Raw genomic sequence first — 23,218 nt, 5'->3', positions numbered from 1 at the left:
CATCTTCCTGAAGTTCCCAGTTTATGGAAAAGGAATCAAGTTTAAACACCCATGGGAAAACTAGGAGGCACCTAGGCTTGCTTCACTGGACTGTGTCAATTTGGATGGAAGTTGTGATTTTTTTTCTTTAATTTCAAGACCAAAATTCTTTCCACATGGAGTACAGACTGTTAGGGAATATCTGAGTATGTAGGGAACCTGAAGCAACCTGCTTTCTGTCTACAGAGACTTCTGACATAATCATTCACACATGACTAACTACTGAAACAGTTAACACTTTTGTTGTTTTTGTTTGTTCATTTGTTTGTTTGAGGTGGGGTCTCACATTGTGGCCCTGGCTGGTCTTGAACTCACAGGAGATCCACCTGCTTCTGCCTCCTCTGAAGGACTTGAGAGTAAGGACTTGCACCACCTGGCAACAATTAGTTAGCATTTTATTGGAGGTGAGTTTCCTTGACATTGATGACCTTGAGCTAGCCAACACCTCTGAAGATTACTGTGATTACCATATCTCAGATGAGATCAGGAATATTCAAAGTGGTGAGGTTTTATATCCATATACCAGAGAGGAGAAAACTGAGGCTCAGAAGAATGAAAATAAGATCATGCCATTATTAAGAAGCTGGAGGTTGGAGTCAAAGGCCAGGCTGGCTGGCTTAGTCTTCTTCTCCTGTTCCATGCTGACCGGGAACTACAACTGAGAGTCAGACTTCTGGACTCATTGGGGGTTGTCTTCAACAGCAGTGGCAAGGGCTGTCACTGCCACAGTGGAAAGCCAGGCAGTCTGGCTCTAGAGCCCAGTGCTCTTAACTCTTAATTCCTTCTAGTTCCCAGGGACGCCTATAATAGACCTTGGTTTCTTTTTCTTTTTGTGGTACTCCAAATCTTACACGATGCTATTCTAACAATAACCATGGAAACACTGATGTAGTTTGGAAGGGGGATGTGGGTGGGAAGGGTGATATAGATGGGAAAGGGAATGTAGGTGGAACAGAAGTGGCTCAGATCCCTCGGCCACATGGCCCCAGCTGGATAGCCTCAGTCCTCACACTGACAACTCTAGCCTGAAATTTTAAGAAGCAGCTGAGACCTGCCCCCACCCCCATCAAAGATGTGACTTAGCTCTCCAGGAGTCAGCTGTAAGTGAAGGGATAAGTCATCCACAAAGCCAGGAAGAAGTCATAGAGAAAGAGGGAACCCTCTTTTCTTACCTGGGAATCCACAGAGATGTTCCTGGAAGCAGCCTGGGTTCTGGAGTCTCCTAGGAAGACAATTAATTTGGAAGGTCAGACTGGTTGGTCTCCACTGGCAACATCTTCACCCATTCCCCATTACACTTGCTCCGTATCCCAGAATCTTGAGTCTGGCAGATAATGAGTTGGTCCTCACACATGACTTAATTCAACCTTGGGTAGGCAGAGTAATTCGAGTCTGTTTACTCAGCAGTAAACTGGGGATAATAATAGCTTTCTCACCAAGTGTTTCGCTGCATGATAAGCAAAGCGTCCAATGCATTAAACTCACCTAGCAGGTAGTGGTGATATTTAACAACAATAGCTGGCATTTATTATGAATTTAGAAAGTGCCTGTCATTGTTCCAGAGTTGCTCCCCACATACTAACCATGTTAGTTCTCCAAGGGTTGCACTGGCGTCATTGGCATTTGACAGAGACCAATAAACAAGGCACAAAAGGGTCAAATGGTTGAACTACTAAAACCATACTAGAATGTGGTCGACTGGGAGTCTAACCGGTGACAAAACGTGATCACATAGTACTTTCCTAACTAATTAAAAATAAATGTTTGTTATTGTTTTTGTTGTATAATATTATCATCTATCAGACTTAGTCTATAATGTACAATGACAGAACTCACCACTCAGCCTGTGCCAAGGTTATAAGTCAACTAGCCACTCATTCACATACCACCCTATTTCCGTGTTCATTAGTAGTAATCCCAGTGTCATAAGTAATCCTCAGAACACCTTGTTGGGGTTCACATGCTTAGGTCACAGATCCCACTGTTATAAAGTCAACTTTCATGAGACCACTGGAGAACAAGAAGGAGGGAGGTGCTTGAAAGGATAAAATGACGATGGGCTGGGGCGGGGTAATGGAGAGGATATGGGAGGGCCAACTAGGACTAAGGAGGGATTGTTTGAAAGCCTAATACTGTAGAAGATTCTTAAAATGTATACATATATGAAAGAAATCTAAAATGGTATCCCTGAATAACAGGGGAGATAAAGCTGGAACTAGACGTCCCTTGCCAGCAAATGAAACCTCGAATGCTAGGAATGGGTTATATCTGGTTGAGTTGTGGCCACAGAGGCCCCATGGACCCCCAAACAACCCAGGCTATTGCCAAGGCTATTGGTTGCTCCCCACAAGCTGATGGTAAGGCCTTACTGCTGAAGACAACATCTGCATAACTCATTAAACATGGAAAAGACAAGCCGGTGCCTACCTAGAGCCTTCACCCCTACTGACTGACGTCCATGGGACTGGAAGGTACTCTTCCAGAGGAGAAAGGTAAACATCAAGTAAGCTACAATCCCTGCAATCTATAATGATGCCCTGCCTGCAAAATACGCTGGTACAATTCTGACACAAAAGCCGTGTGAATAACCAACCACTATCTGACTGGAATTTAAGATCCAGTCTATGAGATGGAACCCATGCCTGACACTGTTCAGGTGCTCAAGAACCTGAGACTAGATAGACCATAGACCTAGGAGAAAAACCAAATACGACTGTTCTGCTCAAGGAATGTAGCAATGACTCCTAATGACATTCTGCTACACTCATAGATCAGTAAGTATCCTGCCCAGCCATCATCAGAAAAGCTTCTTCCTGCTGTAGATGGGAACAAATACAGAGACCCACACTTGGACACTGTGCAGAGAAAAACAGACCTTGAAACCCTGTGTCCTAAATGGGAGGGATATCATCACCAAATCCCTTCTTTCAGATCTCAGGGATCTGAAAGAGGAGAGAGGAAGACTGTGAGAACCAGTGGGGATGAAAGATGCCAAGGAAGCAAGGCCTTCTAGATACAAGGTGATTGGTGGGCTCAAGACAGACTATTGGCATCATGCACAGCTCTAAAGTAGAGGGAGTCCCTGAAAGGACCAGCATTGGCCCAGGACACAGCAAGACCAAGTTCTTAGCCCAAAGGAAGATTTATTTGCCCCAGAGGGACAAAGGGAAGGGAATAAGAGACAAAGGCAGGAGATAGTGAGGGAGAAGAGGAAGGGAATGAGAAAAGGGGTATTTGCCCTGGAGTGGGACAGAGGACTCCCTGTGGGTAGAGGAGAGACAGATGTGGCCCAGAGGAAAATGGCAGTTGACAAAGGTACAAGAAGAAACCTTGTGTTAGGATGAGGTATTTAGTTTTAATTGGACATGTTAATTAGGGTAGCCAAAAGGGATTTTTGATTGCTGAGATTCAGTATATTGGTACCTGGACCTTGGTGTCAGCCTCAGAAAAAGGAAGTGGCTAAATAAGAGAATAGACCTTGGTGGCTAACTTCAGGACTGTAATCTAATGGTTTTTAGCAAGCAGGGAAAGGGTAAAAGACAAAACCTGTTGGCACCATGTTTGCCATGCTTGGGCCTGCTAGAGCCCTCAGTCCCAATGCTTTGAGAGGAGGTAGACACACGCCCCCATCCCTCACCCAGAAGCTATCTCCAACTGATAATCACTCACACAGGAAAAATTAGTTTTCTCTAACAGAGTCTCAGTAAGTATGCAAACCATACTTAAGGGCAAGAAGCCCCATGCTCAGAAACCAACACAAAACAAACTCAAAGGCATCTTTGTTGAAAGCTTTTTGTCCTATAGTGCTCTGTCTGGGAAACTCTTTTCACTTATATATTTGCTTATGTATTACAGGTTTGCAGTTTTGTTTTAAGAGGTTTTTGTATGTGTGTGTATGTGTGTGTATGTGTGTGTGTACACATTTGTGTCTCAGCATTAATATGTGTTTATTGTGCTTTTCTTTGGCTCTCTTTTTCCCCAAATGTTTGTTTTGTCCATTTTAATTTTATCTATTAATCTATTGTTGTTGCTGCTGTTGTTATAGTTGCCTGCTGCATTTCAGTGAGAAAGAGAAAGAAAGGCTGTGGATTTGGAAGGGTTGGAAGTGGGAAGAGTTGGAGAAGGTGAACCATAATCAGAATTGCATAAAAATATTTTTAATAATTATTTTAAAATTGAAATGATATGGCATGCCTGGCTAAGATACCACTTCTCTGGGTACTTCTCCCCTCCCCTAACATCTCTGGGTTTTGTATTTACATGAGAAGATTGACCTGGACATCCGGAGACCCTAATCTATAACTCTTTCTAGAATCTGTTCTCTCAACAATCCAGCTTCCAAGAGAGAAAATAACATTTCAGTGGCATGAACAATGTTAGGACAGTACCAAGGTCATTAACATAAAACACAGGCCACATCTTATAATCAGCCCTGTGAGCAGGATCAATTCTTATCATAGGAAATATTGGCAACCAGAAGTCAAGGGAAGGATGCAGCCTGAGGTCAGGCATGCATGTCGACCTGGCTCTATCCTGAACCCTGGTGGTAGCCCCAGAGAATCAGGACCAATCAGAAGAAACCCTGAGTCCCAGGTGTCCAGCAGTTAGCAGCTAAGGTAATTAGGCTGATGGTGTGTGTGTGTGTGTGTGTGTGTGTGTGTGTGTGTGTGTGTGAGAGAGAGAGAGAGAGAGAGAGAGAGAGAGAGAGAGAGAGAGAGAGGGAAACATTTACTTCAACATAAGACACTACTGGCTTTATTTACAGATCAGTTCGTCACACTTAGATCCATTTGCTTTCACAAGAACCCCTTGGAGGGGAATAATTCAGTGAGTGTAATACCTCCATTAAATAGGAATTGATTTCAAAATATGCTTTTCAAAGTTTTGACAAAAGCAATTTTCTGATTTTCTTTATGTACCACCAAAGGCAAACACTGTTGTGTTGACAATGTAATAAATGAGTTGTCAAATAAGATATTAAACATTTATAGATTTAATTTTTAATAAAGGCTTTTAAACATACCCCCCAAATATCCATCAATATTTGACATGAAGAGCTGCATTTTGGTAAATACAATCCCCTACTACAACTGAATTTGGCACAAGATATTTATGGTTCTTTGACACAACAAGGTGGTATTCCTTATGGGATGGTAAACAGCCACAGCACAGACATTTAGATGGCAGAAAATGGTCGCACGTGTCATGTATTATTTTGCCAGGATATGAGGAATGGATGCACTGCCTTTGTAGTTTCTATCCCCATGCCTGGGGATCATACACAGAGGCTTTAACTCCTACCAGCCTCTGAAAGAGGCTTTATCTGATGCAGGAGCAATATGGCTGATTTCATGTGTCAGCCTCAAAGACAACGTCGCACTACAAGACTCCTTTAGACATATAAATTATAGCTTTCTTAAGCCTGAAAGAAAAAAAAAGGATGAGATTTGGTAGCGGTATATCCCTAGGGTGCAAGATTATAGGTAATTGTTTTCTTCTCTATAATTTGCTTTCTAAACTTTCTATAATGAGTGTGTATTATTTTAACGATTTGAAAAAAACTTTTTTTCAGTCTCATATATTATTAACAACAATCTCATGCAGCAAAAAGTGAAAAGGCTTTGGAATCAAACACACTGGGGTTCAAATCTCAGCTTGTCCCATTCTGACCCTGATGCCCTTTGAAAAGCTACTCATAGCTCATCTTGCACACACCACTACAATGTGAATAATATGCATGCCATCAGGGCACATGGATGATAGACTTTCCTGATAACAAATGATAAAGCAGTATGCTAGTATCTGTAGACTAATACCTCGGGCCAACTGTTCATAGAGGCTGTGAATCAGCCATTCTCCTGCAGTTAAAAAATCCAGAAGAGAAAGCAAGGCTTCAAATCCTCACTACCCCACATTCCTTCCCATTACAACCACTAGATTCTTACAGGCCAAGACTCAGCTACAAAACCTCTGTTTTGGAAAGGCTTCTGTTTGCACTGGGTAGCAGCTAATGCAGAGACTCAGCACTGGTCAAAGCACTGAGAACAGCCAACAACCACATCGTCCCCTCCAAGGCTCAGAGAACATGGTGGAAGAGAAGGTGAAAAGGATGTTAAATGCTCGAAAGCAGGAAGGACTGCTGGGAAATATGGTGGTAAATGCTGTTTGGTGGTTTCTACCCCACCTTAGATCATTTAGTCCACAAATAAAAGACACAATGCCTTTTTATTATAATAAGCCTTAAAGCACTAGAGCTGGGCAGATATCAACCCTCTAAGCTATTTTGTCTACTTCACTGTGGTGATCCCTGAGATATTACTTGCCATGTTCCTCCTAGGCCACTCCTACTCCAACAGGCTGGCCCTCATGGCCATGCACTCATGAACCACCTACCCATGGTGGCTTCCTTCTTCTTCTCCTAGCCTCAGGATGCCTCGTTGTCTCTCCTCAGACCCCCAAACCCAGGACCTCCAGCCCCCCTATACTCTTCTGTCCAGCTACAGGCTGTAGGCATCTTTCTTAACCAATCAGGGGTGAGTTAGGGGACAAACTTAACGCACCAAAAGTTGGTATATGTGAGGATCTTCTCGTCCTGGAGCAACCAGATCTTGGGGTACAGAAGTTAACATTTGAATGTAAGCAGTACCAGACCAACTCACTACAGTGAAACTCATCTTCTGGACATGACATGGCTCTTACACCCAAGAATGCTTAGTAGCAGTGGCTTCCTACATAAAGCTCAAAAGCCTGGCCCACCAGCATCCATTACGGATTAAAGGGGATTTATGAGGCACCACACTTTCTTAGGGAAACTTGGGCAGTTAATGGCTGCTGAAATGTGAGAGTCCTATCCCTTGGCTGTACCACAATTGGTAAACCACCCTGGCTCAAATGAAGAAACTCACAAGCAACCCTAAATTAAACTCGGTGGGGCACACACAATTAGAAGTGAAGGAAGGAAAGAGATTTTTCTGCTAGAAGTGGTTTGTGGGAGGGGAAGAAAAATAATACTGAAGGAAATAGAATCAAAGTATATCATATACATATATGAAACTGTGAAGGAATTCAGTTTTACAAGTTAAAACCACAAGGAAAAAGTCCTCAGGTTGGGACAGAAGTTGGAAAAGGGTAAAGGAAGGAATCACAGCTATGGTAATCCAAGATTTCCCTGTGTATTTTCTTACAATCAATGTGAGTACAATGAGTTATGAGATTGCTTAAATGAGAGGTCAGAAACAAAATTATAATTCTCTGACATTCTTTCTAAAATATTTGTTGATATTATCATCCTATCTACCGGAAGACAGGTTAGTCAACTAGGCTTATGATATACCATACATAAATATGTATATTTATATCCAACAAAATATGGTGGTTGGAGTATGCTGCCTTTGGATGTATGCTGCTGTTGATTACAGCAAGAAATATTGATTTAACTGGCTTTAGTATCCAGGTATTTGTTGACGTGTAGAACTGAAATATATTAAAACCATGATAAGCTTGATACACAAGTCAAATCCCATTTTGGCTCACTCCCAAGGGCTGTCCAAAGTCTTCTGCTACACTGGAATTGTATACTGTAGATGCTTCCTGAGTCACAGTCAACAAAATGGATTTTCATCCTAATAGGATCAGCTACATTAATGAATACTGTTACAGAATTTTATGTAGTTTAATTTATTGTAGAAAGTACAGCAAGGAAAAAAGTTACAAATGTCATCTCTCCCTTTTTTCAACTCTGAGTTACATCTTACATTCTACGGAAGTATGTTTGCTTCTTTTCCAACATCTGCTTTCTCCCTGGCCTTTAACCAGGCCCAGTACAGTACAGACACTCAGGAAATAGCTGCTGGAGAAATGGATGAGATGAAGCTTTGGCACCAAAGCAAAGGAAGGAATTTCATGATAGTTTCCTGTGTGGAAGGAAAAGCAAATCCAGATACAGTTCCAAAATGAGAACAGCAAGCAGGTTTAGGTGTCACCAAGCATATTCAGCAAGTCCTGAGCCCTGTGGGCCTTGGGTCAGCTCACTTGGGTCAAAGAGATTTGTTTAAAATATCTAGTACTCGATTCCCACCCCTGAGGAACCCTACAGACACATTTCAACCATTAATTATCTGTAGACCGCTTCATAAACATCCTACCATATAGCCCAATCAAGATTGGCCAGCAAACAAATTCCATCATCACCATTCTGGTGTACTAGGAGATAAAGGCAGAGGAAGAAGAGAGGTAGGGCTTCTGATCCTGACATAAGGAGGATGAGGGGAGGAGGGAAGGAGGGAAGGAGGGAGGGAAGGAGGGAGGGAGGGAAAGAGAGAGAGAGAGAGAGAGAGAGAGATCTCCATTTCTTTCCTGCTCTCCAGCAGCACAGTTATTTGAATAGTCAGTCTCTTGCAATTTTCTACAATGCCATCTTATCAGAACAGTTTCCTACTTTTTTCTTTTTCTTTGAGCTTTTATATTGAAAGCTAAAATGCATATTAAATATGTCAGCTTTGCTTCTATTTCAGGACAGCATAGTAAATCCAAATATCTATGTCTTAAATTTGAGATGGAGTCTTGCTATGTAGACCTGGCTGTCCTGGAACTTCCTAGTTAGCCCTGGCTGGCCTCTAACTCATGAGTGATCTTACTGATTCTGCCTCCTGAGTTCTGTGGTTATAGATGTAGCTTTAATATCTACTTTTACAAAGGACTTTAATGTGTTCCAAAGACTGCTCTTAAGTCTCCATACTCAGAGGGCTGTGCTTCATGAATGAACATCCAACTTTTGAGATATTCTAGGCTAGCCAATTGAGGGTTTCAGAGCAGAGAAAAGGTCTGTGCCAGTATCATCTGATAAGGTAGCCAAGAGTCAGAAATGCCCATGGGGTTGGACCTAGGAGAGGTACTTGTTGCCTATGCTTTATGAATATAGCCACTGTTCATCTGAAAATATTTTAAACTGGCTCCTCTTCAAGGAGGATGATCTATGACCATTAGCTAGTAACTAAGAAAACAGAACATGAAAGAACTTCTGAGTTAGCCAAATAGTTTGTCCAATATATTTGATCCTTCAAATGATCTGTGACTTTGTAATCTCCATTATCCCCACTGGAGAGTCGAGGACCTGGGTGCATGGGAGGATAGCTCTTTGTCTGGTAGACTGAGTGACAGGACCAATCTTTAGAAAAGAACTAAAGGTTGACTGGTTGGTTGACTGTAGCTTCCACTTACAGCACCTCCATGTGGGTGGAGACAATGTTATCACACAGTCCAAGTTGGTAAAGAAGTTCTGTCAGGACCTGAACCCTTCCTGCCTACTGGTACTCTGACGCTGGTGCTTCTCCTTTTCAAGCCTGAGAGGTGAATGGAGGAAATGGAACTATCACAAGACAAAAGTATGTGAGCTCAAGAGATGGAAGACCTCGAGAATTCAAAAGCCAAAGCTAGCTGTCCTGACTAGACAGTACTGGCTGTAAACACTACAGCAAAGCGTGTCTTATACATGCAGGATTACAACCAGGATTTCTTTCTTGATCAGTTTTACTAGGAATCGGAATCTATGGAATGACAAACCACGATCACCCTACTAAAAAGTAACTTCAATCGTCCCTTTGTTAGGGAACGATGTAAGGTATTGACTGGCAATACCTGTGCCTTCTTCGTCATATTAATTATATGCTTTTCCTACAAGATTGGCTGCCACACTGCATGCTGTGAGTCAGGTCTGAGAGCTGCCAAGATAAATGTTCCCAAAGCTGACTTTTTAAAGACAACTTGGCAATTCACAAATAGTTCTTTGGCGGGGATATACCCCAATATACTTCAGGTTCCCCTGTCTGTACCTGTACTGATACTCAGAGTATTATCAACCCTCCTTCAGGGTGTACTCTCTTATGGCTAAGGCTAATCAATACCAAACAAGCAAGAAGAGAAATGTGCAATTTCTTTTGACAGAGTCAATTTATTTTGAGTGTTCTTATTGTTTAATTCCTTAGCTGATTTGTGTGAAGCACTCTGATTCCCGGGCAGATAAGTGATTCTGACCTAGTCCGTACAACTAAAACAAAGAAGCTTTCTGTTGTTTTGACTCAATAGATGTCTTCTACATGTGCGTGGCTTTCATCAAGTAACTGTATCAGTGCTGCTTTCCCTTGACTTAACGACTTATTTTAATGAGGCTCCATTCCAAGACATATAAGAACATCCGCACACAAGAGGAACTTCATTGAGCAAGCCAAGAGTTCCAGCCAAGTGTCCTAGCCTTCACGTGGCACCCAGTGGCATTTTGTAGAAAGCACAATAGTGACTATTCATTCTGCTGGCCTCCAAGAGACAGGCATGAGTGTATGGCAGAATGGAAAAGACTTGAGCTTCCAAACCAGACAGCTGCCTGTATCTCCACCTCCACTGCCTATCTGTGACCCCAGGCAAGCAACCTGTCTGCCCTCAGACCTTCTTTCTCTGAAAATTAGGGGTGACAGAACTCCCTCAATAAGGCTGTGCAGGGGTGAAAGGGGAAATCTGCTGTAAAGAACACACAGCATATAATCTGGCACGTTGGGAAACATTCAAAAATTCTGAAATCTCTTCTCTTTCCATAAAAATGTCATCAGTAGTAGATTCATCTTTGAATCTGTTGTCTATGCACAAAAAAATAAAGTATGGGGTAGTAACTGTGGTGTTCTTTAGGGTAGCAAAGAATTAGAAACAAGCCAACTATAGGGAAATGACATTATATTCAATTATATTCATATATTGAAATTTATGCAGCCATTCTAAATGTTTTCAAATATTTTCTAACAAGGAAATTTTGACCCTAGAATTTAAGTGAATAAATCAAGAAAAATAACTCATCTAACAACTATAGCTCATGCGTATGCGGCACAGAGTATAGACCAAACTCCACACTCTTACTAATTCCAATAACAGATATGCACTATGACCAGCCTATTTCATGGAACTGGAAAGGGGGGATTTAAAGAGTTTTGAAATGGCTGTTGCTACATAATAATAATCAGTGTAGCTAGGACTAGAGTGTCTCTTTTTTGGGTTTTTCTTTCTTTTTTTTTTTTTTTTTTTGTCTTTTCGAGACAGGGTTTCTCTGTGTAGCCCTGGCTGTCCTGGAACTCACTCTGTAAACCAGGCTGGCCTCGAACTCAGAAATCCGCCTGGCTCCACCTCCCAAGTGCTGGGATTAAAGGGGTGTACCACCACTGCCTGGCAGGACTAGAGTCTCAAAGTATCAGAACTGAAACACTCCAGGGGTGGGGGCAATGCTAGGGACTCAAGCCAGGAACCCTTGAGTTACACCCTTAGGATTCAAGGCACTTTTAATTACTATTCTACACTGGTTCTTCAGCACTAACGTCTGTGCCTTTCAGGCTTGTTAAGTACACACACACACACACACACACACACACACACACACAGTACTTTTACAAGCACCCCAAAATGTGTATCAGGAAAGCAAACACACCAAGCTTCAATAGTGACCATCTCCAGGTGGTAAAAGGCTAGCTGTGTTTTATTCTGCTTGTGTCATCTCTGTATCTCCTAAAGTGAACAAATATGTATATATCCATTTTTTCACATGAGAAAATGTGTGAGAATGCTTCAAAAACATTAACATAAATGCTACTCTTTTAACGAGGCAAGGTTCATGCCTTGACCACATGGATTTGAGTTTCTTATGACTACTAACCTTGTACTTTTCTCTACATCTAGTTCAAGGCAAAGGGGAAAACATATAAAAAGCATTTTGTGCATAAAAGCTACAAAGCAATAATAAAACACAGTGTTATAGGAAAAGTATTTGGCGTTAATCTAAAAAGCCCAAGTATTTTTTTCAAAAGGAAGAAACAAACAAACAAACAAAAAGACTTTGCAAATAAAACAGACTACTGTGCTTGGAGAAAACACATCCATAGTTGACACTGTGCTGTCAACACAGTCTCTGTCATAGTCACGCCACTGATACTGTCATGGAGCATGTCTGTAGGTGCCAGCTTACTGTCTGGACATGTCTCAGTCTGGTACTATCTCTCCTAGGAGGTGTGAACACGACAACATGCTGGAGAGACACGTAAGGAGTAATTTCCTGTCACTTCAGCGACTTGTTTTAAGAACATGTTTCTATAGAAATGAGATGAATAATGTGCTAAGAAACAATTTTCAGTCATTTTTTTCAAAAGAAAAAAGTAATGTAACCCCAAAACTATTTCTAAATCAGTCTTGTTTCTCTCAAAAGAGGGATTCTGTAATGTGTAATAAACAAACCAACGGTGAGCGCCACGGATGTGCTGGGCTAAGATATCCCCTTGTCATACACTCTTTGACAACAAAGTAAACGTGAGGTTGTCATGCTAGATATAAAATTCTCATGCTGGATCTCTTGGAGAAAGAGACAGACTCCAGGTATTTAGAGCTGGGGTAGGGAAAGGGGTGGGGGTTGACTCAGTGACAGAGTCCTTGGCTAGTGTATGCAAAACCCTGGCTCCATTGCCCAAACCAAATCACAAACTGAAACACCCACTTGATAAGTTAACAAAAGTATCAGTAACAAACAATTAAAAACTGGATATCAAAATTGTCTTGATAATGAGGACAAACAACTTGACAACAACCCTAAGGACAGATGAGGAACTCTCTCATTGCTTGGGCAGGGAAGGGTCCCAGCACTGTAGCGGGTCTTAAGAAAAAGACCTGGCATGTTGATTTGCCTTCATATATGAACTAGAGATGTGCTGGCCTTGGCTTACAAAGGAGGCTATCACAGAATCTGGCTAATGACGATCACCCACGGTCAAGGGAGCTAAGTAGTTCCACGTTCTCTGTCCCTCAGAAGCCTAAGAAGGCTTAGGATGCTGAAGTGGAAAACCCACATCTAGAGAAATAGACAGCAAGGTAGAAGAGGGCTGGCAGGACGAGAAGCCTTGTTTGAGAACTGGACCATGTCACCCTGAAAAGAAAAGAGTTTGAGTATCATCTCAAATACAAGAGCTCTCCGAAGACACTAGCCTGTTCCATGGCATGGCAAAGTGTGGGGAAAATTTAGAGGCTGCCACCGCAGTGGGGCCCCCGGAGGGGCTTCCACGCTGTGGCGGGTCCCACATTTGGGAGGAACCCTGTAGTTCCAGCGGCCTAGAGGCTTTGGCGGCGGCAGGCCCCAATAACATGAGGAAGTCCTTGGTTCCAAAGAGGTTTATTGTCATGGCGGATGAAAGATGGATCTAGGCATATCCCCCAAAACTCAGGGCAGTCCTGAGCTATATAGGGAGAGAGAAAAGGGGGAGGATTGAGGGAGGATCTGGGGGAGGCATGCTTAATTTGCTCTGCCCTCTGGCCTTCATTAGTATGTAAATCTCTAGGGCCTGAGGCCTATAGCCTGGCCTATGTGGCTGAACAATGTAATTCTATGGAGACCGTGACTACTTTTCAGGATTCTGGATTCTGGGGGGCGCCAAACTCCTGCCGGTTCTCACGCAGAATCCCACGCAGAGTCTGCAGAGTCTCGGGGTTCTAGCCACCTGCTCAACCATGACTCAGGATACCCTTACGCAGTCCCACAGCAAAGGGCCTTTGGAAGGCCGACTGCAGGAGGAAGATTTCAATGCACTGTGAAGAAAAGCTCTTAAGAGATAGTTTTGACCACTAAGGATACTTAGAGTGAATAGCAGTGTGCTCACCGTAATACAAGGCTGAACATTAAACAAGCTTCAGACCTAGGAGCACTGCCAGCTGCAGTCATTAGTGTTACCTGGCATCCTTAGTGTGTGAAGTCCCCATTCCTAGATAGGTTTAAATGGGCTACTGTAGAAATTCCTGCATTTGGTCCATGGTACTGACAATCTCTCTCTAATTTCTTCTTAGAAACTTTCATGTGGATGCTACAAGTACATTTTATCCAAGTATTACCTAAATATGTCCTGCCTTAATCAATAGGGGAGGAGGCTACTTGAAATACAACCCAGAATATGAAACTCTAGCAAAAGTTTGGAAAATATGAATTAGTAGAGCTGTGGAAAACTGAGCTTTTATCACCCACCACAACTGAAACAGTTCTTGTTCATGGGCCATAGAACGATAAATGAGTTGATTTATTCAATGCTGCAGGCCAACATTAAATAAAATCTTTTAAAAAGACCCTACCTAGGCATGAGGATGCATGGCTTTAATCCCATCAGGGAGGTAGAGGCAGGCTCTATGAGTTCGAGGCTACCTTGGCCTATGTAACAAGTTTCAAGCCTGCCATGCATACGCAGTGAGGCCCTATCTATACAAGGTCCTGGTGTTACAATGAGGCAGTCAAATTCATCAGGAGTGTGAAGACCAGACCCACACTCTGAATCCAGTCCACCACTCAAATCTCATTGAAGATAGAGAAGGACAAAGACCTGGAGCAAGGCAGTGGTCCATGTAACACCTCCCAGTTTCCCTATAATGAATATAGAGCTGTCCATATGCATAGCTGTCTTTCACAAGTGGCATCACATCAGGACCCTCATCTTGTGTCAGTTAGAAGGGTCCCTTGGTCAGGTACTAGCAATCAGTGCACTGTGCAAAAGTCAGCCTGCACCAGAGCAACAGCACTGCCTCTAATCAGAATCACTCTTCTTTGATGTTCAAAAGCTTTTCTCTCCCTGTAAGCAACAAAGCTCCCAACAAAAGAACTTCCCCAACACCCACAGTTAAGCAAAGAAAGGTTCCAACCAAATGAGTATAAAGAACTCTCCCTGGTCTCTAATTTTTTCATGAAGCTACCTTTTCAGGGTATTTTAGTGACTTCTTTTGTTTGTAATTTATCAGCAAAGAAAAACCTCCAGTTTATTTTGACAGCAGTGCACCTGACTATCCCAGGATTCAAAAGCCTGCTTTGCCTACTGTCAGGCTATCCTGGCAGAGGATGTAAACAGGCCTCTCCTTATGGCTTCATGCTGCACCCACAATTCCAGATGAGAATTTTCACAAATGCAAACTATTATCCAGGACTGGACTTAACTAAGATGTAATGGCAGCTTCCTTCTGGTCTTTTCTTCACCACTGAATGGGCAGAATTTTGGCTCCTTGGTCTGGATTTTGATTCTCTTTTATCAGCCTTGGGGAAGGGCTGAGAAACTGTTCAAGTCAAGAACCACGAGTCTAACAAGCTTAAGTCACCACTTCCACAGCACTCGGGTTTGAGGCCCTGGGACTTTATATTGTCTTATTTAGTCATAATGAAATCATAACATAATGGTATATATTGCTTATTTTTCTTCATACATGATGGAATCAAAGTTCAGGAAGGCTAAGTGCCTTGATCCAGCTTATAGAGCCAGGCATCAAACTGAGACTTCCGAACACCCAACTGAGACTTCTTTTGCCTTGCCTTTAAAATGCACTGGATTTAGGAAAAAGGATAGTTTTATAATGTAGATTTTCTATAACAAAAGGGGACTATTGATATCTGAGGTGCCCTTTCAGGATTGTGTGGATTCTGAAACCACACATGAAGGCAGTCACTTTTCTTCTCCACCCTACCTTCCACCTGGAGGCACACACAAAGATGTATCATCTGTGAAAATGCACGCTATAGTTGCCTTCCAGTTGCACATACAGTACAAATGGGACATAGAAACCAGCAGAGGGGTCACCTACAAAGTCATCTCTTGTCAGGCATCTGGAACTAGGGAAGAGTCAATGGTTCATATTGCCAAGATAGTTTTATCTCTCAAAGGTTCATGTGTTGGGAACCTGGTTCAGTGTATGGCCATGTTGAGAAGTGAAGCCCCCTGGGGTCCTTGGGTCACTGAGAATGTAGCCTTGGAAGGCGTTACAGAGCATTTTGTCTCTTGGCTTCCTGTTTTAAGAAATATTCCCTTCCTCATACCCACATGCACATCAGCCATCTTTTCTTGGACCCCTGCCAGAGCCAGAGCTGTGTTGTTTGAACTTTCAGCCTCCTGAGCTGTGAGCTGAATAAACTTCAGTGTGCCTCCTAAGGTATTTTGGTTACAACCACTACCAGGAAAAATGAACGAAGGCATCCAGCAGGCAAGGAAGAGATTCCGTCCTACAAATAATCTACTAAAGGTTTGACCACCGCTGGTGGATGGCAACATTAAAATGATCAACCGGAAAGTAACAGACTCTGGTCTAGAGTCTGCGGCTCACAGACAGTGCTGCTGTCTCAAGGTGTAAAGAGATACATCAGGACCTTCAGTCAGGATGGCTGCACGGGTGAGAGGAGGTGGGGGTTAGCACACAGATGGAAAATTTGACCGTTCAAGAACAAGGCTGAGTTATGATTTCCTGAGCAGAATCTACCATCCACTGGATGGTGAGTCACCAAGGTACAGATGCTAAGGAGTGGCACTCCCTCTGCAGAAGTCCCAGAGGCTGCAAACATGGAACAAACAGCCATAGCAGCATGCTCTTTACTCTACTCGGCCCATGGAAGTAGATATGTGACTTTCAGGGTTTTATTTTTAGCATAGGAACATTTCTTCTTGACAACACCTTATACAAATGCTCACCAGGTAAAGCAAATCAAAACAGCTATTCACAGAGAAATCCAGGACAGGAGGTTCTTTTCTGAACTGCAGGGCTCCATGAACCAGCATGCAAATCTCTCTCACTGCCTATCCATGACTTTCCCAGGAATCTGGCCCTCTGAAAAATTTCTCTCAAAAGCTGGGTTTCTTCCACCATGTTCTCCTGGAGAGTTCTTTCCTTTTGCTTCAACCTGACAAAGAGTGCCATCATTTTCCCACTGTGAATACACAAAGCTCTGTACATCTCTTAAGACACAGCATATTGTCTGCTGGGTCTTCCTGATAGGCCACAAACCCTTCTCCCAAAGCTTTTGGGGTTAACTGATGCACAGAAGGTTTCCTTCAGTGTCTGGCACAGGCTCTGTAGAGCACTTACCAGCGTTTGGCACAGTTCTGTTTGGTGCACAGCGGCGGCATGATATGCACATTATTAACTCTAAACCCCTTGATTGATGAATCGGCTCAGGATCTCAAGAGCTAAAGAGTTGGAAGGCTAAGTCTTAAACCATCAGGCTTGACTGAGATCTCACAGACCTGGCCCTCAGCATTTCTCCTGCTTTCTCACAAGTAGGAGGCTTCCAGGATAGTGCATTCGCTTTCTCTTCTTGTCTACCTCAAGCCCTCCCATTCTCACACCATAGGACTCCTGCTCCTCTCCCAAAGTAACTGGGAAGACCTAGGAGAGAGCTGCATCTGTGCTTTCCATGCTGTGAATGCTGTACGTAAGACTCTAGGCTAAGGTGTTCACAATCTGTCTCTCTGATTCTGAATCTTATCTAAAGCACTTTATACCTCTGGATTTGGGAAACTGAACAACCGATGTTTCCCTGTACTATGGATCTGACTTAATCATCCCAAAGGCTCATGGGTTGAGCTTGTGCCAGTCACATTTCCTGGGAAGGCAGAGATGTTCTGTAGTGATGCTGTCTAATAAAATCACAATGCAACCCACACAGGCAATCTCAGATTTTCTAGTAGCTAGGCTAAAACAATGAGAAGTTAGTTTAAATAATCTTTTATTTAACTGATTATATGCAAAAATATTTTATCTCAATATCTAATCAAAATTATACTAACGAGGGGCTTATTCACTAAAGTGCTTGCTGAAGACGCCTGAGAGACTGAAATCAATCTCCAGTACTCATGTGAAAAAGCCAGGCACAGAAATGTACATAGAAATGTAATCCCAGAGCCAGGGAAGCAGAGAAAGAAGGATCAGCCACCGGACACAGCTCAGTCAGCCAGCCATGCGTTTAGTGAGAGATCCTGTCTCAAAAAATAAGGTGGAGTATAATTGAGGAAGACACCCAAGGTCAACTTCTAGACTCCACATTTACACAGGTACAAATGCATGCACACGAGCTTATAATAATGAGATATTTTAAAGCCGCTTCTTTTACATCCCTAGCACATCAGACTTTGAATCAACCATGTTTCAAGTGCTCACTAGGTACAGGCAGTAGTGGTATTATGGTACCGAACCCACAGTTCTGTATTCTCTCCTCTGTCCCCATCCCTTCTACCTTTTCTTTCTTATAATAGCGCGTTTCCTTTAATAAGGATGCTGTGGATGGAAGCAGACAGCAGGGCCCAGTATCATTAGAAGTGATGGGTATGCACTTGAAAGGAAGGGCCTGAATCATAAAGGAGCTTTTGTGCCCTGCTAGGGAGCTTACACTTTCTTCTCAGCTATAGTCATCATGCTGAAGGGTTTTAAGTGAAGAGCCATGATTAGATTGGCCTTTTAGAAAAGCAGTACTGTGAGGAACAGATTGGAAGTACGCCAGACAGAAAGCAGAGAGACTAGAATAAACCTCAAGAGAAAGACTGACAACTTGACCCAACGCAGCAATGGGAGTCACTGTGGAGAAAGGAGAGGGCAGACTCTGGGGAGTTTGAAAAGATGGTCACCTAGCTTCTATTAGGGCTCAGTGGTCAAGAAAAAGCAGACAAGGCAGAGAGGCTTCTAGGGTGACTCCTACTTGCTGAAGTGGCTTCACTAAGCAAGACAGAGACCACAAAGGCTGATGCTGGCTTGCAGTCAGATCTAATTGTGGACTCGCTTAGTCAATAGTACCTGAGACAGTACTAGAAAAGGCTCTGGGCTGGACATACAGATTTAAGAATCACTGGTACACAGGTGGCAGGCAGAAGCAAAACACATGAGCTGCTGCAGGATAAATGCAAAGAGAAAGCAGAGGCAGAACCCCAAAGGATGCTGAGGCTGGGGAAGAGGGGAGAGGACCTAGCATAATTACACATGAAGGCAGTTTTCTTCTTCCTTTTTCTGCGTATCATTCATAAATCAGATTGAAGACAGAAAGAATTCACTAGTCTGTTGTTGCTGCTGTTGCTGTTGGTGTTTCTGGAAAACTGAGGCTGTGGGTTTAATACACTGCAGGTCTTCCACACACCTGTGGCATTCACCTGACCATCGAGAACCTGCCACTCATCTGCAGAACCATTGTCACAGGGAGTTCATGGTAACTAGCAATCTTTCAGTGGCCAGTGCCTGTAAAACTGATGTTTTTGGTGCCATTGTGCACCACTCCCAGGGTGCTGTGCAGAAAAACAGGAGCCTCGGGGCCAGACACCAAGCAGAGTATCTAACACTTAGCAACTTTTCAGTCAGTCAAGTTCTGTAACTTCCTCGAACTCTAGTGTTCCCATTTCAAAAGGGCATATAAACTCCAGCTCAAAAGTTCATTGTCAAGTTGAAATGAGTGGATTTGTAAGTGATAAAACTGTGGTAACTATATTCAGTTGGTTCTGGATCTCTGGGAACTAGTGCCACTAACAATGAGATAGTACTTTGCCACTTTGCCATAGTTAGTACCTTGTTCATTAAAGAGAATTAAACAATGGACCTTTTAAATGGCGATGCATATTTTTGTATCCTCTCTTCAGCATAGAACGTATGTGGTTCCTGTACTCAAACTGCCCGGGTTTAATGTATCTTTTATAAATTACTGTTAACTTTTCTAGACTTCTGTTTTGCTCTTTTGGTAAAATGGGACTCACACGAACTCCTAGCACTGTTTGAAGACAAAGGGACATAGTATGTGTAACTAAGTAAGACACATGCTGAATGACAGGTGTTTCTCACCTCATAAAATGGAACAATCTGTAATGTACAACTTTCCTTGAAACCACAAATCTGAGATTGGTACCCACTGCTCCACGTTTTAGAGTCCATGGGGGAAGTCGTACAGAATCAACCCAGGGCTCTGTATTAACAGTGTGCTTATTCATCCCCAGCGCTCCAGTAGAGAGAGGCGCTGGGGAGTGTCCCACGTTGGCTGCTTGGGACCACAATCTGAGCAACCTCATTACTTACTCATTACTGGGCAAGTGTCAGCTTCTGTGACATTCATCCTGCAGGAGGCTCTTCTGAGCATTCTGAGTGGGTTGGGCACAAACCAGAGGCATACTAGGTTCTACAGTGTACAGGATTTATTCTGTCTTTATTTCATGGTCAGTTCAGAACTTGGCATCACACAGGATTACAGGAGGCATCTCTACACACTTTAGCTTCCGTTATCAAGCACCTCACACCACCAATACCCAGCACTCTAGGTGGGTTTCATCACAGGAGCAACAGTAATGAAACAGGGGGCTGGGATCAGAAGACATTTTTTAAAACACAGGAAATCAAGTTTCCATTCCATGCAGACACTTTCCCTCCCCATTGGATTCCCAATAATAGCCACTGGAATCGTATCCAATTCCTTTAAAAATCAGCCCAAACAACTGTCGTGCCACAATCTTCCCCTCTGAACTCCCTTAGGCCTCTATCTCTGTGATGCATGTTATGTGACTGGCTAGAGCAAGCCCTTCATAGAAAGGATACCAGATACAAAGTAAGTCAGTTCTCAACCTGTGGGTCCAGACCCCCTTCACGGAGCCTCAAATGACCCATTCACAAGGGTTGCCTAGGACCATTGGAAAACACAGATAATTACATTATGATTCCTAACAGTAGCAAAATTGCAGTTATGAAGTAGCAACAAAATAATCCTATGGTTGGGGGAATCACAACACGTAGAGAACTGTATGAAAGGGGCACAGCTTTAGGAAGACTGAGAACCATTGCTCTAATGGCTGGGGCAAGCTCTTCTTTGCCTCACCTTTCACTCTCAGATGGATTCCAGATGATTTTTCTCCAGGTTAAAGGGATGCTTTTAAATGAAAAGGCTGGGTAGCCCTGCCTTATATAGTCTGGAGTTTTAAGGTCAATTAACAGGATCTTTATGTAACTGACGGCTTTAGCCTGATTATTTTACATATAAAATACTGGCATTAAGCCTGATGCTTTTCATTTTTGCTCACTCCTGGGACCCATCATCCCACCTTAAAATAACTGCAGCCTCCTCAATTCCAAGTCACAACTGCCAGACTCCATCATCCTCTCAACTCTGGAAATGCCAAGTCAGAACCTCACAGCTGATGAATGGAGGAACTGATTAGAACCACCCAAGAAAGCTGAGGGAGGGAAACTCCTTAGCAGATGCCACCTTCAAATGCCTGTCCCTTTCATCCAATGTCAACATTAAGTTCTACATTAATGAGCATTCATTGAGGTCATGACTAAAAGTCACGCTGTAGTGAGGCCCTTGACATGTGAGCAAGGCAGAGATGGCATTAAAGCCCGAGAGTTAAGGACACACACCTTCTAGCTTATGTCTTCAGGTACATTTGGTAAACACCACTGGCTTATAGCTGTTTCAGGTACGTGGTATATTGGTGTCCTCAAGAAGCTGGCAGTCTACCTGTGAAAGCAAGAAGCAGCAGTGTAAGAGAAATCTAAGCAAGGGCCTGAACTTAGGAAGGATGCAGACGAAGGGCAGAAGACTAAACCAATGAAGGTAACATGGGCAGGCTTTGTCTTTGAAGACTGGTTGAGTCAGAGAGAAACAAGCAGGAACAAAGGGGAAGAAAGGAAAGTGAGCAGGGCAGAGGGCAGAGGGGCAAAAGGGCAGTGGGCAGAGGGCAGAAGGAGACAAGCAAAGGAACAGAGGCTCATGTTTGAAAGAAGCAGGAAATAAAACAATTGAGGCAAGAGTATAAAATGCATGAAAAACAGACTAGGAGGTTGGGCCTCATGCCAACCAAGGACAGGAGACAAAGGATTTGAACTGTAGGTGTCCCTGTAAATTCAGAGTACATTAGAAAAATATCCCCTAACCTGCTAGGCATCAGTGCTCAGTCTAGTTTACTATAAACATACTAGGGACACTTATATTAGCTTATTGCTGGACAAAACCATCTGACACAGGGACTAGTTTATAAACAAGTGTTTAATTTACACAATGTATTGTGTACTTACATCTAAAGGCACTGGCCACATAGACGAGGTGCCTGGACTTTCAACACTGCAAGAGAATCTTGTCACCTACAGTGTTCACCCTAGAGAACTGTGCAACAATGCTAACAAAGAAATACTTCAAGTTAGTTACAATTTTGTGTTGTCCCCCATCTGAAGCTATCCTGTACCACATGGGGCCTACTGGCTACAGGTTAGACCGTTGTTTCCACTCCCGATGTCAGGGTTCACTAGGAGTTGTAGCCCAAGGCTACTATTCAGCATCCCAAGAGAGCATCATATTGCATATCATTATCCTGAGGAGAGAACAGAAACTCAAGTATGGTTTCTGCTGAACACACATCATGTTTTCACCACACAAAGCTGAAAAATCTTAAGTCAGACCATCTTCATTTGGGGAGAATTGCAGTGGCTTTGATTCAATTAAGCCCAAGCTCACTGTAGACAGATTTCCAGTAGACTATCTTGGAGAACCATTCTCAAGAGATGCATGTTTGTAGGAGGTCATCATTGTAGGAAGCATGGGTTGGGGAACTCAATGGCAAAGAGAGGAAGATGCAGAGGGCTGTAAAAATCCCCAGCAGACAGCAAAGGCTGAGGGCATAGGCTCTAAAGAGGAATGAGGGACGAAACAGAAATGTAGGGCTGTCTATTAGGAGAAATTGTCACAGGAAAAGATTAACAAGATCTGATACAGTTTCCTATTGGAAAAAAAGAAGGGATTCCTGGATCAGGTGATCCTGAGAAACAATAAAGTATTAAGAAACAGAAGGACTTTTCATCATCGAAGGCACAGCTATGTTGTTATCTTGCCTATACCCTTTGGCTGGAGAGTAGACAGCCACCATGAAAACTCTGTTATGCAAGCAGATAAACAAGAATGGGGAGCTATCAGAACTACAGCTAAAGATCTGTTATGATCAAAGGGTAGACAGTGCTTAAATAAGAGTAGACGCTATCAAACAGGCATGGCGGAAATGCTACGCACTGGCGATGCACACCTTCACGTACCATGTCTCTCTGCTAGGGGATTAGGGGGTCCTAACCATTATAATACACTGAATGGATAAATCCTGTAGGAATTCAGCATATGCCTATTTACATAACAAGCCTCACTACTCTAAATTAGCCATTTTCATGTGTTAAGGAAATAACACCTTCATAAGAGTTGTCATCAAAAGAGGAAAGGGAATAAAAGGTTTGTCTTTCTCCTATGTTTACTGTTTCTTTAACTGTTTGTATAATGCAAATTCCATCTTAATTGTGCAATTCCACTTGACAGTGGAGTAGTGGTAGAAGTGACTGATCAGGTGAATTACGTTCAACCATTCAGAGA

At 42.9% G+C, this 23,218-nt stretch overlaps 1 protein-coding gene across 6 annotated transcripts in view; it reads right to left on the bottom strand.

Annotated features, from left to right (window-relative positions):
- The window catches only part of Spats2l (spermatogenesis associated serine rich 2 like), a 167,390-nt gene that overhangs the window by 141,535 nt on the left and 2,637 nt on the right, over positions 1–23,218 (bottom strand). For 5 of the 6 annotated variants that reach the window (XM_028765626.1, XM_028765624.1, XM_028765631.1 and 2 more), the window contains exon 2: positions 1,212–1,261. The gene's annotated coding sequence lies outside the window, so the exon portion shown is untranslated. Of the gene's footprint in view, positions 1–1,211; positions 1,262–21,228; positions 21,331–23,218 lie in introns of those variants that run through there. The other variant, XM_028765625.1, reaches the window with a different exon arrangement.

Source organism: Grammomys surdaster, unplaced genomic scaffold (assembly GCF_004785775.1).
Source record: "Grammomys surdaster isolate TR1022 unplaced genomic scaffold, NIH_TR_1.0 165, whole genome shotgun sequence".
Classification (NCBI taxonomy): domain Eukaryota; kingdom Metazoa; phylum Chordata; class Mammalia; order Rodentia; family Muridae; genus Grammomys; species Grammomys surdaster.
This window is presented reverse-complemented; position numbering and strand designations above follow the sequence as displayed.